Source organism: Drosophila subobscura, chromosome O (genome assembly GCF_008121235.1).
Source record: "Drosophila subobscura isolate 14011-0131.10 chromosome O, UCBerk_Dsub_1.0, whole genome shotgun sequence".
Taxonomy (NCBI): Eukaryota; Metazoa; Arthropoda; class Insecta; order Diptera; family Drosophilidae; genus Drosophila; species Drosophila subobscura.
The window spans coordinates 9370552-9389299 of NC_048533.1; positions in this window are offsets into that span (position 1 = coordinate 9370552).

Consider the following 18748-nt stretch of genomic DNA (forward strand, 5'->3'; position numbering starts at 1 on the left):
AGTTTGCGGTTAGACTGAATCTGCCCACAGACTATGATGTATAAGTGCCCATATTTATATTTGTTCCCTCTGCAATTTGTATCCATACAATGTTATGTGCTTTCCACTCTGTAAGTACTTTATTTTAGCGACTGTACATAATCATCATTAACATTACCCATCCCATGCCACAGCCATGCCATGCCATGCCATGCCACAGCAGTCGCTGAAAGTCTGCAAAAAAGAACATCATAAATATAATAAGGCAGAACGCTGTGGGAGAGATGGAGACTTACAAAAGCGTGTACTCAAATGAGTTTTATTTTTAGTTGGCAGTGATCGATTAAAGCCGCAAAGTACCCAGCAGTTCAGGGCAACACAATTAGATGGTTGGGTATTTTATCGATAGAACTTAATGTTTTTTGAGGCATAGATTTGTGCTTTTCATTCTTTCTTTTATTTCCCACAGATTCATGTATATCCCTGGTCTATCTCTGACCTCTTGCCTTAATGTTACTTGCCCTTTCGGCTGCAACTTTTGTGTTTTCTCTGCCACTGCCACTGCCACTGCCGCTGGCCCACTCCCATTTTCATTTCCACATGCTTAATGCTCGTTTCGCTTGGACCTCGCTCTGACCCCTGAGTGGTGTCTGCCACCAGCAGCAGCAACAACAGCCACTAAACACATTTCAACATGCTAATTAGTTTGGGGGGTTGCAGAGCCACTGGTGGACAGGGATGCCCATGCCTGAACGCAAAGCTTTTTGCGTTTATTTCCCATGCGTTGTTCATTATTATAATTTTTGGTGCTCTTGTGTCTGGTTTCTGTTTTCGGCCAGGTTTAATTAATGATTTGCTAAGCTGGTTTGAGTGTGTAGTGCCCTGCCCAGACCTACCACACCTCCCCAAAGAGTCCCTGTATTCCCTGTGTGTGTTGGCGCTCGTACGTCAGGGTTAATTGGGTGTCAGGGCTTTGGCCACCATCATCCCTGGACACCGCCTCGCAATCCGTTCGGGCCATGTCCAATTGTGGCCGTCGAAAGCAGTGTGCCCGTTGTTGCAATATAAATGAACATGTGTCTGCGATGTGTACCAGTCGGAGTGTGCGAGTGTGCTGGCAACACGTGGCAGCCACAAATCTCGAACCCGGGCGCCCCCAATCAGCTTTCATATTGTTGCTGCACAGTACACGGGGGCACTGTAACTCGCCTCGTTGCAACTGCTCTTTTCCGGTGCCACGTTTCTGTTACACAAAAAGCACACCACCACTCATACACGCACACATTTATACCTGCATATTTATACATATTTGTATACATTTATTTATGTAAGCGCATCTGTGTGCACATGTTTTTTATTGCCAGGCCACGCATTTGCAATATTTATTACATTCACATTGAGAAATATCATTTTAGCATGCTAACGCAAAGGTATCTAAACTTTGTTGGACATTACGACACGGAACTTAGGGAAAGATTTAAATATTTAAAGATCTAGAAGCACGTAAAATATTTTCATATTTCCCAGGAAATCTCTTACCATTTGATGTATTTTTTAATAGTTTTTAATTTCCTTTCGCAGCTCTTTCTTTTATGGTCTTCTGAAAATAATATTCCCAAATTTAATTGCTCTTTGAAACTTGACCTTTTCCCGTTGTGGCTTATGCTAAAACATCGATTTATAGCTGCGAATATCAAGCCAGCACTCTAGCACTCAGAGAGGTCATAAAAGTAGTTGACTTTAGTAGTTCATAAAACATTTCATGGCGTAGGCAGAGGAACCTATTAAATAAAATACTAAAACAGCGCCCACAGTCCACCCCTAGATTGAATATTTAGATTTGCTTCCCACCAAAGTTCAGGCTTGGCTTTCCCCATCGCTATGAGTAGAGTATCTCTATTCTCTGTTTTCTATTCTTTATTTTCTAACTCACACTTGAATGAAATTATCTCTCATTCAATTTTTGTTATTGTTGTACCGCGCTCTGCTTTTTCCGCGCACTCTCCCAGCGGGCAATCATATGTGCATTTGCATGTGACCGATTGAGGTTTATGAATATAAATTGTTTGTTAATTAAATGCAACAACAACAACGGCAACAACAGCAACAACAATGGCTCATAACGAACGGCCAGCGGCAAACACTGTGGTGGGATGTGGTGGGATGATTGGATGGCTGGACGGGCGGATACTTGAATGCCATACCTGAATGGATGGTTGGTTGGTTGGGTTGGCTAGGCTTTAATACCGGAAATTGATTAAAAGCTCATTTCATTTGCTTGCTGTACGCTCATGTTGCAGTTGCAATTGTTCGCTTTGCTGTTGTTGTTGCAGTTGCAGTTGCAATTGTTGTTATGGGCCCCTCCTCGCTGTCATAATTTGCCGTTTGAAATGATTATGGTGCTTCACACACACGGACACACGGACAGACGGACACACGGACGGACGGACGGTAATTGCAATTGCTGATGTTGTTATACCCTCTCCAAAGGGGTATTTCCATCGTTCTCAGTTGACACGCATCCCAGAGGGAAGTCAACGAGTCGCAAGGGTATCTCCAAGTTGTAACTAAAGTGTGGCTGCCTCTGCCTCTTGCTGTTGCTGTTGCAGCTGATGTTTCTACTGTTGCAGAGGAAATATTAATGCACAACATGCAGAGTTATGGCTATGATTTCCACTGCAGTTGTGGCCCCTGTCTCTTGCGATTTATGTACATTTCATTATTAAATTGCCCCCACCACTGGAAACCCTTGAAGTAACCGATTCGAAGGCGATTGTTTGTCCAGTGGCCAATTAATGTTGCACACTTTGCAGCAGGTTGGCTGGCCAGCAGCATGATTGTTATAATTGAGTTGAGACATGGGCAAAAGTCTAATTGTAAGCCTAATTGCAGGATTAACGCAGGGACTTAGGAGATTATTATTTCTTTCTTGGCTTAATTTCCTGCCTGACTTCATTTTGCTGATTCCGCTCAAGTTGGAAATAATTGTTGCAGAAACTTATCTCATTTGTTTTTATCGGCGTGGCTCAACCGCCCGAAAGCGGAGAGTCCTCGCAGTCCCCCCTAAAACACATTTATGGCAACTGGGAATTATTTATTTTCCAAAACATTTGCCCAGAATATGGCCATGTAATGGCCAACTTGAACTCCGAGTCCCACCCCAAATATTGTTACTGTTTTTCCTCGCACTCTCTCGCTCTCGCTCTCTCTCTCTCTCTCTCTCACTCTTTCTCTTTCTTTTGGTCATAATTTTACTGCCAATTTCAGCAAGTCGGGAAAGTTGGCCGACTCTCGCACTTACACGTATTTACGTTGCGATTTTTATTTCCTGTAATTTTTACGATATTACTTATTTTTATGCAGCTCACAGCTACACAGCTACAAGAGCGGCCATTCCATTGTGGCCATGGAGGGGGTGTAACCGGGGGGCTATACGAGAGTTTATATGACCCAGCAGCATTTAGCTTTCATTTTGAATTTTATGCCATTTTTATTGCTTGTTGTGCGCCATGTTGCTGTCGTCAGTCGTTGTCCGTGCCGTTGTTGCTGATGATGGCAGCCGCATTATTGGTTTTTGAAACTCGAGCTCGGGCCCATAACAGAAATTAAAATATAAACTCGGGGGAGTGCCAGACGCAGGCCATCTTCATAAAGAGAAAGAACAAAGCGATCCCACTCTGTTGACAGCAACTCATTTCGAAAATTCCCCAATCACCAGTCCCCAAACCACAGCCCACAATCAGCCTTCCCCCCCGTCCGCATCCCCTTCCTCGGCAGCAGCAAAAACATTATTCAATTGGAATTTAACGCTGGTTAATATTTGCCCTGCGCCGTGGGTATTACGTATTGTTTTTACAGTTGTTCGACTTATTTATTTTCTAGCATTTGTTATTATTTAATTTTAATATTTATGCAGCGTGTCTGGCGTGACTATGCCGCATTATAATTACCCCCGACAGCAGCCACAACGATAAGCCGGGCTGCCACGAACAATGCGAGTACGAGCTGTTCCCCTCGATGAGTGAATAGACCCGTATACTTGATATTTCGCTATGGTCTCGTTTTGGCTTTGGAGGCTTCGTTGTAATGTCTGACTGACTGCCTGACTACGCTGCGAGTGTGTACATGGGTAATGGCTACGTGCTGCTATGGGGCCCGACCTCGTTAAGTGGGCTGTGTGCACTGATACACCGGTCGATCCAGCCGGCACTCTCTCAACTCACTCCCTGCCCAAAAACACGTGTTGATGTGGGCAGAGGAGGCTGTTGCACAGTCTGCCTGCCCCCCACTTATTGTTCAAGCCAAAGTCGAATCTGTCCCAATACAATTGGCCAATTATCGGCTATTTCATGCTGCACTTCAGCCCACTATTTTATAGTTTGCGAATTAAATTAAGGGAAATTTGAGAGATCATTTCAGATAACGGAGAATATTTCTCAATTTACATATAGATAAATAGGTATTAGAAGGGAATTATAATATCAGAGACTACTCGAATTTGTTTCCAATAAATACTCTTCAAATCTTTCATTAGTTTCGCCGATTGTTTTGATTGTGAAATGTAGAATTACAAAATTTGTACAGCTCTACTACGCTGCGGGCATTTACGAACAGATTTCCACAACTCGGCAATTACAAACGAATTGTTCCAACCTATTAAATAGGTTGATTTTACACCCCATTGGAAAGAGTTTTCTAGAAATAATCCACCATCGAGAAGCATATGAGTGCTGGTATAGTAATTTCCCTCCCCGTCTTCCGGTACCCCCTAGCGGTGCACATTTATGTGTCTGCAATTAAATACACATTGAAACCTTTGTAAGACCCGATAATCATCTCGATGTCTGCGCCGTGAGTCCGTCTGCCCCCCTCTGGACACAGTCGTTTGTTGTTTGTTAATGTCTGCACCATTATTTGATTTATATTTTCCATATAAACACTCCAGCGCTGCCGCTTACGAGCATTGCTGTTTGTCCAGCTCGCAATCGCTCAGAGACGAAACCAGTTGGTCACTCGACCATTTCGGAGGAGTACTGGAGATTGGGAGATGGAGAGACAGGCAGGCAAGGCATAACGTCAGACGCTCGTCAGTGGCCATCGATCAGGCGATGGTAAATGTTTTTCCAATTTATTTTCATGCTTTACTTGGGCCAACGAGAGAGAGATACTCGTTTCAGGTTTAGTTTTCGGTTTAGTTTTAGTTTTTCGTGCAATTAAATTGAGTTATTTGCGTTTTGTCTGCTCAAAGTTCTGGGCCTCCATCGTCTCTGGCACTGAGTGACTCTCCATGTGTCCATTGGGTGTCTGTCCGTTGTGTCCGTTGTGTCCGCTCTGTCCGTCTGCTGCTGCTTTAAATTGAATTGGCCTTTGTGCGGACACTCGTACTGGTTGGTACTCGTGTATGGCATACATGTTCCCATTCCCGATTTGTCCACACAATAAAATCCAAACAGAGCGACGCTTATTGAATAAATAATCGAATAAAATATGCTGCTGCTGCTGCTGGTGGAGCTTCTACTCTGTGACTACTTCTGCTTCAGCTTCTGCTCTTTTCCACTCGTGTTTTTTTGTTGCAGAAATATCCAATTTCCAATTTCAAATTCCAATTATATTGCTCTACGCTTTTTATATTATTATTGTGGCTGCTGCTGCTGCTGCTGCTGCTGCTGTCGCCTGCATGAGCAATGAAAAATCAATATTGACTTGAATGTTGACTGAAGGAAGGAGAATCTGAATGTCTGGCAGACGGAAACTCACACACACACACACATGAACAGCTCAATAAGGGTCCAGGGATCCGAGGAAGTTTGGCTCCATGACAAAGTTACTTGCTTTCAGCCAAGCCAAGTCAAGGCAAACAAACCCAAGCATCCCATTCTCCAGCATCTTCATCATCGTCCTCATCATCATCATCATGGGAATGCCCATAAGAAGATGCTGGCAAGCATTTCTTTTGTGCAACCATGTGGCATGTGTGTGTGTGTGGGTTTGTGGCATGGAAATGTAACTGCCAAGTGCAGCATCTTATAAAGGAAAAGTTTCTAAGCTCAAATAGTTGCTCCATGCCATGCAGGAATGTTCCAAATCCTTCGGATTGCACATCAGTGTGCTCCCGAAAGTATGCAACGAAATGTATTTCATTTATTGTGAATTAACTAATGGAATTCTTTTACCAATTAAAATGCACTTGTAATGGCAATACATATTTTAGGAATATAATTGAGAATATTTCTAAGCTTAAACACAAAATAAATGTGGGGATTCCTTTCGCTTAAACCTCATTTCAGGTGCAACTGCAATTAAAACAGAATTTAAAGTTACAAATAAACCGGAATCTAATCCACCAGTCGATGCAACAGTCTACCCCTTGCTACCCTATCCTTCGTTGCTTTTTAGTATCATTGCGCATACGCCCTGCCCGCCCATGACAAGAGTCTGCCTGCCAGTGAATTGCTTTCTGGGCCCGCAGCTCGAGGGCATCTCTTTTCAGTGAAGATTTCCTCACTAATTGCTGGCATGTTGCAAAGCCAAATGGTCACATCCGCTGCGCTCCCTTCCGCTCTGCTCGTGTCGGGTCCACTCTCGACTCCATTCACATTCAGGGCCCTTCAATCAATTGAAAATCGATTTTATTTTAGCTTAGTCAAAGCGGAAATGTTGCTCAGCAGCAACGGCAGCGGCAGCAGCAGGCAGCAAATAAATTGCTTAATTACAAATATTGTAGGAGCCGGGGCAGGGTCCTAGGAAGTGTTATTCCCGAGAACTTCCCAGGCCAAAGGCAGCGCAGTGCTGGCTGCTGCTCGTACGACTCGTACTGCTGACTGTCATGCAAATTAGCAAGAAAAATTGCATGCCAAATGTTGTTTGTGTAGTCGCAGCCAAGTCAAATGTCTATAATTTAAGCAGAAAACAAGCGACAGATACATGCAGCAGCAGCAGCAGCCCCAGCAGGGCAACATCAGCAGTACTGTGCAGCACCAGAAGTGGCAGTGGCAGTGGCAGCCACAGCAGTAGCTGCAGCAGTGCCACCACCAACAACAGCAGCAGCAGGCAAATCTCTTGCAGTATTTCTTGCCATTTTTCTGACTTTTTCTGCTGTTGCAAAATTTATACACGAGGCTGTGAAAAAAGGCAAAAAGAAAAACCAACTTTGCTGGCTGTTGCTGGCTAATTTGCCACAGCAGGCAGTGGAAATTGTTGATGTGCAAAAATGTTGGTTGTTGCTGCATTTGTTGTCTTGTAAATGCCATAAATTAGTTTGTGTCAACAGACGCAGAAAAGCGGAATTAAAAATTGTATTTTTAATTTTATTTCTTCTCTTATCCGGCAAAGTTTTATTTGGTTTTTGTTTTTTGTTTTTTGGCTCTTTTCCGCAACCAGAAATTCAATTGAATTTATTATGTGGCCCACGGCTTTGGACTTGCTTTCGGCTATGGCTTGGGCTGATAACTTTTTTCTTTCCTCTCGGCCATAGTTTGCATATTTTTGGCATTGGCATGCACACAAAATTATTGGCCATATATTTGGGGCGCTTATGGCACACCAGCTGTGAAGGTCGTGTGGGTGGGCGGGTTGTTCGGCGTGGGCTTGCCTGCCATTGCCACAAGAGCCAAAATCAATGAGATTCAGCCACACACACACACACACACACACACGAGTGAAGAGATTGGAAAATTTGATAAATGCCATTGGGAAAATGTTTTGTAATGTCCATCGGACAATAAAAGCAAATTGAATTATATAAATGGGAAATGCTTGCGTAAATTGTTGGCATTCGTATTCGCATTTGTGTGCGCAGATGTGGAAGGAGAAGGAGTTGGCAGTGAACGAGTGCTGAATGCCGAGTACTGAAATGCACTTTGAGGGTGATTTTTCATGCGTCATAAGCATGGAAGACTTTTTATTAAAACCTTAACGGGTTGGAGTCTTCAGCTGAGCATTCGCAAGAAAATTCTCCTATATTTTAGCTCATTCCAGCTGTGAGAGAACACTATTAAAGCCCCTCTGCCCCACTGATTACTTACCATTCGCAGCTCTATTATGTAGAAGCATTTTTCTGTCATAGATTGAGTTGTCTTGAGAGCTCATTACACTTCTTCAGGGTCTTCATTGTCCGATGTCATCCTCTGTCATCCATGGCGCCCTCATGCAGCCCGACAATTTGTCAAGATTTCCGCTGAGCGCCAGTTCTAGTCAGCCCAACCGAGCGAAACGCACTCACTTCAAGGTCCACTTAAGCAATAACTTTACCCTGTCCCCAGAACCTCTGTCGCTGTCTCTGTCTCTGTGTCTCCCTCTACAGCTAGCTGTCCCTGTCCATTTCTCTGACATGGTTGCCTTCCCCCATTCTGCGAGTTCGAGCAATCCAACAAATGGCCATGCATAGCCTCAGCACATAAATAAAATGCCAAAAATCCTAATTGTAAAAGTTTTCATTTTATGACAAAATTATAACAATTTATTACGGACGCAGATCCACCACCCACAACCACATGGGGGGAGAGCTCTTCTTTGGTGGCTCGTTAGGGCAATAAAAAAGACGGAAAGAAAAATGAAATCAATGGCAGGGCAATTCCCGAACAGCTTGCGGGGGCGAAGGGCGCTCGTGAGGAATTTGCGAGCAACAATGAAAAGCTATAGAAAACCTAGAAAAGCAAGAGGAAATCCCACAATTCACAAACAACAATGGCAAATAAATTAAATTAGTCACAAGCATATTTCAAAATTGTACGAGTGGCATATACACAAGGACATATACGAGTACGTATGGATGGTCTCAGACCCCAGCAACGATCTATATAAATCGTTCTCTCTCTCTTTTTTTCTGTGTTCTGTGTGGTGGTGTAGGGGGCTGAGGGCCAAGGATGCAGGCCAGCAAATAAAACATAGGAAAACCGGAGGAGAGCCTGGTCCGAAACGAGCGACATTTTTATTCGTACTTATTTCATTTTATGTATGCCGTGGGCGACTGTTACATAAAACTCGTTTATGGCCCAAAAGGGTTGGGTTCCGGGTTGGGGGTCTACGGAAATTTTACGACAGCCTGTGCTCGTGCTGCTTCTTCCACTGCCGTTGCAACTATCTATTCTGCAACCCCAAAATGTGCTGCCATAAAAAGATATTTTTCTTATTCCTGCACTTTTTTTTTGGGCAACTTTTTTCTTTGGAGGCAACTTTAAAGGAGTCTTCGGAATGCTAGACGCGGGCAGGACATGCCCAAGACCACCCACAACTCGCCTCGGATACAAAAATACACCCACACAGACACTCACACACTCACACAGATACTCACTCGCAGGAGCACCCACACAGAGCCACACACCGACACAAACACAGACACTCAGCGGCACCTAACGACATAATAAAACCGGCATTTTTATGCATGTCTGAGTAACTTCATGAGCCAGACCAGACCGGTGCCGCCGCCCTCTCTGCGTCTCCCGTCTCCACTCTCCATGGTACCACGCCTTGCAGGAGTTTTCCCACACGGCCCCCTCTCTCTGCCACAGTACAGACAGGCGGCTGTCTATTTCAGGTTCATTGGAAAAAGCCTTCCTCTGCGGAAGGTTTCCCGTGGGTTCCACTCGAGAGAGATTCTGCGCAACTCTCTCTGTCTGCAACTCTCTTTCTCTGTTTCTCATTTCTCATTCAGCTGAATGTGGGAGAGAGCCTGCGCATTGGACGGGCGTGTCGCAGGAGCAGCAACAATGCCATCTCAAAGATACAACAATAAGCCGCATTTTGGGAAGGTCGTTTGCGAACAGTTGTAAAATGGCCCAAACGGCACAGCTGGACCGCACACACACACACACACTTGCACAAAGAGAGAGCAGAAGAGAATGCATAAGAGAGAGAGAGAGAGAGACATATAGAAGAGGGTCACACATTTATGCAACGAGGCGTCGACCGGCATGTAATTAACTTAAGCCGAGCCCGGCCCCGACGATGTCGATGTCGATGTCGATGGGTGGGTTGGGTTGCGCTTGGGCTTGGGCTGTGCCATGGATGGAATATGGTCTGGTCTGGCATGGCATGCCATGGTATGGGCTGTCGATGGGTGAATGCCGAGACATAAGCCGATCCAGACGGGAGCGACAGACAGAGACAGGCGGCAGAGACGCAAGTGTGCGCCATGTACACAGATACACGTGAACTCACACAGATGTTCATATGCCACGTTAGAAGGGAGAAATGGTAGTACGAATAAGTATCTATAGATGTGTGTTGTGTGTGTGTGGGTATGTTTTGGCAAAAGCACGGGCGGGCTATATGCCATGTGCCCAAATGTACATAACTCGAGGTCGTTTGCCGGCACTTGCTCAAACAAATGAGGCACAATACATACTCGTACATACATACATACATATTTATGTATGTATGTTCATATGAACCATTACGAAGTGCTGAATGTTGGGGCACAGGTCAGGTCAAAATTATAGTCAAGCAGCTGAACGATAGATAAGCATCCAAGTAATTGAAGGGCTCCAAATTTTTGGTTCATAAAGAGAGCAACCGATGGAATGCTGTTGAATTTTAGATATTAGATTTGAACTAAATTTTAATAAGTAAAAGTCTTTTTTTTACAATCTCTAAAACGCTGAAAAGTTGTATTAAGCAGAAATACTTAAATAAGGCTGTCCTCGCTCCAACACTACTATTATTGTGACCCCAGCTGTAAAGGTTGCTGTTCAGGAACTTACATACATTGATATGTACATTTATACAGAGCGAAAAGTTAACAAAAGCGGCAGGTCCATTGGCACATTGTTGTTATAACATATGCTGCAGATACATATTTACATATATATATATACATATATATACATATGTATATACATACATATGTACATACATGCCGCTTGGACGACTTTGCTTGCACAACTTCAAAAAATAAAAGTATTAAAATGAGAAAAGCGAAACACTTGCGACAACAATGCTGAGATGTTGCGAAGGAACTGCCACACCCGTCCCACATGAGCTGAGAGCTTGACTCGGGAAGACGTTTCTGTTGCCCATGCCCCCTGCGCCTAGCTCCATGCCAGATGTGTGTGCACAACTCAGAGAACTTTGGAAAGGCTTTCTTGGCGGAGCCCCAGCGATGCCGTATGAATATTTCAGCGCAACAATGAAGAAACTAAGAAAGAATTCCATTAGCCTTCGTTTGGGGGAGGGTAAATATGTTGACATGTTTGATTGGAATGTGTCTAAATTAACAAAAATATTTGCATTGGATATGAAGTAGATTATGAAGTACAACAAATTAGTTGATGGCAGGAATGTGTTCAGATTAGATTTAAATTTAGCATCAGAGATGTAAATATGTAAATTTTGCATTCATTTGCAAGCCATTCCCTCTCCATTCTCTCGAATATTTTAACCCTACCTGCAATCAATTATCAAAAGTTCTCTTTTGTCCAAAAATTGTGTAAATTTGCAATCAATACAAAGTTCCAGTCAATTCTAGTTCGTAACTCAATCAACAGAGCAGAGAGCCAGCCACACCTCTTGATCGGGTATCCTCCCCTTGCCCAGCTAAACTTTAATTGAAAATTGCTGTCATGAAATATTCACATCAACTACAATTCTAAGAAGTAGCTCAGACAATCGAATGAGCCGTATGTGTGTGTGTGGTGTACAATATAAATTTCACATAACAATTGTACCTACAATATGCATAACAATGACGAGTTCCAGTTTCAGTACACCCCGAACGAACCTGATCAAAGTCCCCAGTCCGGGTCCCGCTCCCAACAAAGAACACAAGTGTTCCGGTGGGGCCCCCCTCAAGCCCGAAAACAGGCCGCAGAGAAGCGAATTGAAGCTTTACTTTGGACTCTGTCAAAAGTGTCTTGGGAGGGAATGGAGTGGAAAAACTATTGTCTGAATAGTTGGGCATAACTCAAAATTTATGAATTTTGTATTTCAATGCGGGAGATGAGTTTGAATATCGCTCTGCGTTTTGAGTGTGTGCGTTTGAAAGTGCTTAAGTAGAAGAATTTTCGAGTGCCGGCTGGCACTTCAACCCGCTCTCTGGGTCGAGACCTCGGACTCTGACTCGTACTCGTACCCGTACCCGTACCCTTACCCCTACTCGTTTTCGGACGTATTCAAGTAAGACAAACAATATAAACTTCAAAAACGCTTCGTTGCATATCAAATTAATTACAGAGAGGCCCCCCAAAAAAGAGGGAGAGAACAGAGCCGAGCAGGGCAGAACCTACCGAAGAGTGTCTGCCTGGCTGTCGGGCAGACTAACTGTCAGACAACCCTTGAAGATTGTTTTCTTATGCCGAGGGGCTGCAGCCATCCAACGAGCCCGAAAACTTTTTGCACAAAAGGCGAGTTAAGCTTTTGTGACTGCAATGGAGGAAGGGCCAGGATGAGATGGCAGGGACACAGAATCTGGGAAGAAGCTAAGGCGGTGGCCAGGGGCAGAGGCAGAGGACGGGGCAGGGGCAGGGCAGCGCAGGACGGGGCCTGGCATGGCGACAGCTGACAGCCAACAACTCATGCACACACAGTGAAAACTGAAGGCATAATTTATGCCTTCAAAGTGGATTGTTCAAAGAAAACTTGGAACATTTTTCCCCTGAACAACGGCAGCGCAGCAGCAGCCAGAGCACGTCCTGTCCTCTGTCTCATCCTCTGCCTCATTCTCTGCCTCATCCTCGGTTCATTCTTGTCAACATTGAGAACAATAAAGTCGAAAAACAAGATGAATAGCTCGAGCCCTGTCCCTGACGACGAATTGGATATGCCCTGCTGAAGCCCACTGAAGGGTTTTCTCAGGCTGTTCCCCTGACAATGACAGGAAATCATGTTTTTTGATTGAATGGAAATCATAAGAGAAGAAAATAAGTGTAGGATATAATTAAATATTTTCTTTACATTTCCGCAATTACTGGATAATTTTTACAGCACCCCAAAATTAAGTTCCATCGACAGGAAAACTCTGATAGAAATTTTAAATTAATTTATCAGCGAAAAGTTGTAAATATTCGATGAAAAGAATGACACAAGATGACTTTAGAAAGGATTCAAAACCCACTGGGAGGCGCGGCGGTAAATTCTGCGGCCTCACAAAAGGGCATACAAAATCTCGTGAAAACTTTTTCTGGAGGCAGGCGGTTTTTGTGTGTTTTTCGGTCATGACAAAACAAAATACCAGAAAAAGAATAAAAACTCAACTGAAACTGAAAATGTGAAACAAAGCGAAACACAACAACCCGAAACCAGGACAGACTCAGAGCCAGTGCCAGAACGGGAAGGAGGAGAAGCAAAACCAGAACCTAAAACCAGAACAGAGACTCATTCATTCCCCCAATTCGGTGTTCGTTCGGTGTTCAAACAGAATCGCACGAGACCACAGAAGATTCCCTGGAAATGGGGCAGACTCTTTAGGATGGGAATGGGGATAGAGCTCGGCATGAATGGGCAAACTCACGCACAGCCGCAGCCGGAGCTGGGGCTGGGGCACGGCACGCCCTCTCCGACCCCAGAAATGTTATTTTAACTACATTTTGGCTTTTTATGGCCCACCCCAACCCACAAAACTTTATCTTGGTCCGTCCTTATGGCGAAATATTGTACATTTATTAATACATAATCATTTTGGGCAACATGAGAACTGGCCATGGACATGCACATGGAGGCCACATGGAGATGAGAGCAGAGCCGAGGCGGACCCTCAGAGGTCCCCATGGACAACATTCGTTTTGTGTTCGCCCATTGAAAATGAAGCAGTAAAATGCTCGTAGTAATAGATATGAGAGCCGAGCTCCTGCGGGTATCCATCTCCCTTCCTCTCCAAGGAGGGTCTATTGTAGTTGGTTTAGCTGCCGGAGTGTATGTACGTGTTGCTCGGATGGGATCGGATCGGATCGGCTTGGGTTCTAGGAAATCCAACCTAGTTAGTGAATTCTGAGCCCACTGCCCGAAAAATGTGTGTGTGTTTTTCTGGTTTTTGTGTTCTGTTTTTTTCTGTTTTTTGTTTCTGTGTTTAATTCCCAGTTTCCACTTATTTGCTTTTGTTTCCAACTGGTTGCTTAGTTGTGCAGAAAGGCCGATTACTCCACTGAGTATAAATTGTTCTTCATATTTTCGTTGCTGCTGCTTCAGCGGGGGCCAACTAGAAAATGTTTTCTGTCCGTCCGTCCGTCCGTCCGTCCGTCCGTCCGTCCGTCTGCTGGTTCTGCGAAAGACGAGCATAACCCACCGGGTATTGTACGAACAACTTGCCTGATAAGTATTTTCATACGAATACATTAATCTGGGAATTAGTTATGGCAGCAGTCGACAGGATCTGCAGTTGTGTGAAATGTTCTTGTCTTGGAATTTGATACAACATCACGCTCGAATGGAGTCTGAAGACAGATGACCAGGGATTTGATAAGCTGGTTATGCAACGAATATGCAATAGGAGAAGGAACAAATCTAGGGAGATTAGAAAGGAATCTATGGCTTGAAATAAAACCTGTAGAAGATTTGACACACTCATCAGTTGGATGAACGTTTTACACACAAACCTTTTGGTAACACTTTCAGATCTCCACTGCAAAATATCTCCCAATTAGCGCATGCCATATACATACTATATATTTCCTATAATGTGGTTCCATTATTTATAACGATGGCATAAAACACCCCAATTATGTTAATTGAACATCGCCTCTATTCCTCGCCATCCGCAAATCACTTCCGGCCATCTGCAAACCGTTCGCAATTAGACAAAGATTCCGAATACGGATTCAGATTGGGCCTATAATCACGGCATCGGGCTGGGATGCCATTAGAGCGAAGCTCTGACTGCGCCAGTTCCTGTCGAAATTGGCCAGAAAAGCAACAATCGAGAAGAAATGCTAATGAGAGGTGGACAATGGAAACGGTTGCCCAGTCCATGTGCAGGCCATTGTTGCAAGGCCGCCTCCAGATGACTGCTTGACTGAATGACCGAATGAATGAGTGCGAGTGCGAGAGCGAGGGCTCGGGCGGGAGGGGCAGACACGGCACAACGACACTCTCCATGGAGTGCGACGCACATTTCAATTGAAACCGTTTCTGGCCTGGACAGCTCAAGGAAATGCCGGTCGGGTTGCCGGGCATGGCTCTGCGCTGCTCTGCTCTGACTTACCTTTCAAATTGATGAACAGCAACAAAAGGCTGGACCCAGACAAAGGAAAATCCCGAGCATAGAAAAAGACTTTCAAAGTTTTCAGCTCAGGTCGCCGTATAAGTGTGTGTATGAGAGTGTGTGTGTGTGTGTGTGTGTGTGTGTGTGTGCGAGTGTGTTTTATAGCATATATATTTTTCTTTCTTTTGCGAAATTAATGAACTATTCAAATGTCAAAGGATCTGGTGAAAGAAACGACGAACAGTTGGTGACAACAAAACGGGGCAACAATAAAAATGAGTCCAGCTCTGGCTCTGGCTATGGCAATGGCTATGGGTTCAGTGAGACTCGGTTCAGACTCGGAGAGAAATCCATAAAAAGATTTCTTCCTCGCGACGTTTTATGAGGTTCCCGTTGCCGTTTCCCCCCTCCCGCTTCCAACACTCACTGTGTCTCTATAGGGGCATGGGTATGCGCTTTTACAAAATTCAAAAAGCAATTTACAAAAGGCATCGTGAAAGGCGATACGCTCAGGCAGCGTCTCTCCGACCCGGGGCTCGGAACTCTCGAGCTCTAAGTGCCACTAAAGGACGAGGGCGGTGAAGCGCAACGAAATGCCTGCCTGCCTCTGAGAGCAGGTCCCAGGCTCCTCATCAGCATCAGCCTCAGTCACAGCGTCAGAGCCTGCGCTACACTGCACTGCACTAAACTGAACTGAGATCTGAGGTCTGAGGTCTTGGCCTCGCTGGAAACATGTACGTAAATGAGTCGTCCCGGCCCTGTCCGTCCGTCCGTTGGTCCCACTGTTGTTTGTCCGCTGGCCTGGCCGACTCAGTTTTTATTATCATTGCGTTTTATAGACAGTTTTACGAGCTAACGAAAGTGGTTCTGCCTGCCAGAGACGCGGACCCGGGGAGAGAGAGATATGCCGACATATTTTGGCTTTTTACGATCGAGCGAGTGAGTACGAGCATCCATCCGTATTGGGCAAATTGTAAATCACACTTGCCTATGGGGGTATAGCCTTCCCCATCCCACGGCCCAGGCGGACAGTCGCAGAGCGGACAGCGGACAACGGACAGTCAGACAGCAGAGTATTGCCCCACATTGGGGTCCGGGCCCCCACACACACACAGGCGATAAAACATCGCACATAAGATGTATATTATCGTGTCTGTTAAATTGTTTTTAGTTGCCGACGCGTCTGCAAATGAGCCATTGTTCAGCAGAAGGGTGAGTGCAGAGAGGGGTTGGCATACGGGTAACTGGGAGTACTTAAGACTTGGCATTAAAGCGCTTTAATTGTTGCTACTTCCACATGTTTGCACTCGTACTGGCACTCGTACTCGTATTTGTGTGTGAACTCGTTCTCGTCTGTTGCTGAGGTTGCATTGCGAAATGGTTTCATGCATCTGCAACAAACAAACAACATGCAGAGGGGTGCCTGCCATTGTGTGGTGTTGCCAACAGTGGGGTGGCACGGGGCAAGGGGCACAGAGGATGGTGTGAACGCGCAGCTCGTAACTCCCCGCCATGTTCGATAATTTACAGAGTGCAAAAGTTCTCAATTTGTGGATCACACAGGTGAGAGGTGATGAGGGATCGAATAGATTGCAAATGTAACTTCTTCTTTGTTTAGAGTCTTCATATTCCTTATAGCTTTTTGTGCATTTATAATCATAATTTATCCCTTTCCACTCCTGCCAATAAATCTGTTTTAATAGCAGCAACCTCCCAAAGAGTTCCTCTATAAATCAAACTCCCCACTTGCTACACTTCCATCGAACCGCTTTGATGTTTTGCCTCTTTTGGCAGACATAAATCCCTCGCTTTTCCCCCTGCAATCCCAGAGGCATTCATTCATTCGTTGGTTGACAATCCGCCAGGGCAAAGTGTGAGTGGGAAATGTTTTGTAAGTATCTGCTAATTGTGCTGCATGCATTTTTAATGTCATTTACCTTTTGGGAGCGCTTCTTGCCCTCGGTTGATTTCTAATTAAAATGCACACCAACGGGCGGCAGAGGTGCAGGGCGGCCGACAGTCAGCAGCAGCATCTTCTTCTTCATTATCAACAACTTTCAACCTCATCAAAGCGACTGGCACTTGGGAAATTAATTGCTGACTCTGACTCATGCCACTTGCACTCTCATCGGGCTCCCAGCACCCATCTGCCCGTCTGCCCATCTTCCCATCGTCCATCTAGGGCTCTTGAAGACACTCGACACGTTGGCGCAATAAAAATAAAACTCATTACGATAAATTGCATAAAGAAAAAAGGAACAAGAAAAAGAAAACGAAAACGAAAACGAGGGAATTACAGAAGAAGAAAACCGAGAAAAGGTCGCTGCAATGATTCAAAGGAAATTCTCAAAAGTCGTTTCAATTAATATTTGATTCGCCGGTCACTCGACTCACCATTCACTCCAAAGGCGAATTATGTACATTTTCGTTTGAATTTGGTTGGATGTATCTGTGTGTCTGTGTATCTCTAATTAGGCAAAAAGGAATCCGAAATCAGAAGCAAGTTTGTGCAATCGCCGCTTTGGCTTCAATGGAATCAGGTTTGCAAATTTTCTTTCACATCCATGACACAATCCAATGAGCATAAATTCTCCCCCCAGTCGGACACCCAGTCCAATTCACAGGGCGACCTTCCGTTGATTATTTGAAAACTTTTGCATAATTTACAATTTATGATTTTGCGTAATTTATTGTACGTGCCTCAATTTATGCATAAAATGTTGAACAAAACGCTTCATTAATCAGGGGGTCCGAGCGTTCCCACAGACCCGTCCGTCCAGACCCTGCCGTGCCGTGCCTTGCCTTGTCGCCTGGCGGAGGAAGTGACAGCCGCAGAGGCGGTGGCAGCGGCAGCGGCTGTGGCAGTGGAGTGCAGTGCCGCTCTCTGAAATACTAATTAAGCTTAATGTAATGCACATATGCGATAAGTCGTTGGGGTTACTCTATCCGAGATTATAACGACTCTGGCCTCACACACAATATACAAAATACAATACACAATGGCCCCAAACACAGCAACAACGCCACACAATATATTTATATTGTATTTAGGTGGCTTGTCAGGCCCGTGATTGATGTGGCGGCTTTTCGTGCCGGCAAGAGCTCAGCTCCCTGCCATATTTGGTGAAGTCAGAGTTGCTCCGTTCCAGTCCCAGTCCCAGTCCCAGTCCGATGTCGATTCCGATGTCATATCTGAGTCTGAGTCTGAGTCTGCGTCTGTGATAAATTGTTGCTCAAACAATGCGTATGACTTTTCAAAATAAAATCATAAACTTGTAGTTTAAGAACTGAGCAAGTCTCTATACTGTGTACTTTGTGTGGGTCTGCGTATGGGTTAATTTATGGAGGAGATTGCCTACGGGGCATGGGCCTATGTGAGTCAGTCGAGACATTGCGTCAGTGCCAGCGGACTGTTGATATTTTATTTACTTTTTACGGCAATGAGTTTACTTATTTGTCTACCGAATTACGAGGATTTTGGGATTAGTCATTAGTTCACAGAATCTCAACAGAGTTCTGGGAATATGGGGCTGAGTTTTTCACACTCACCAATTATGGTTCTGCTGATGCAAACATTCTCTACAATTTCACATGGTTTGGAAATCCTTTTAATGGGATGACTTTAACTAAATAATATTT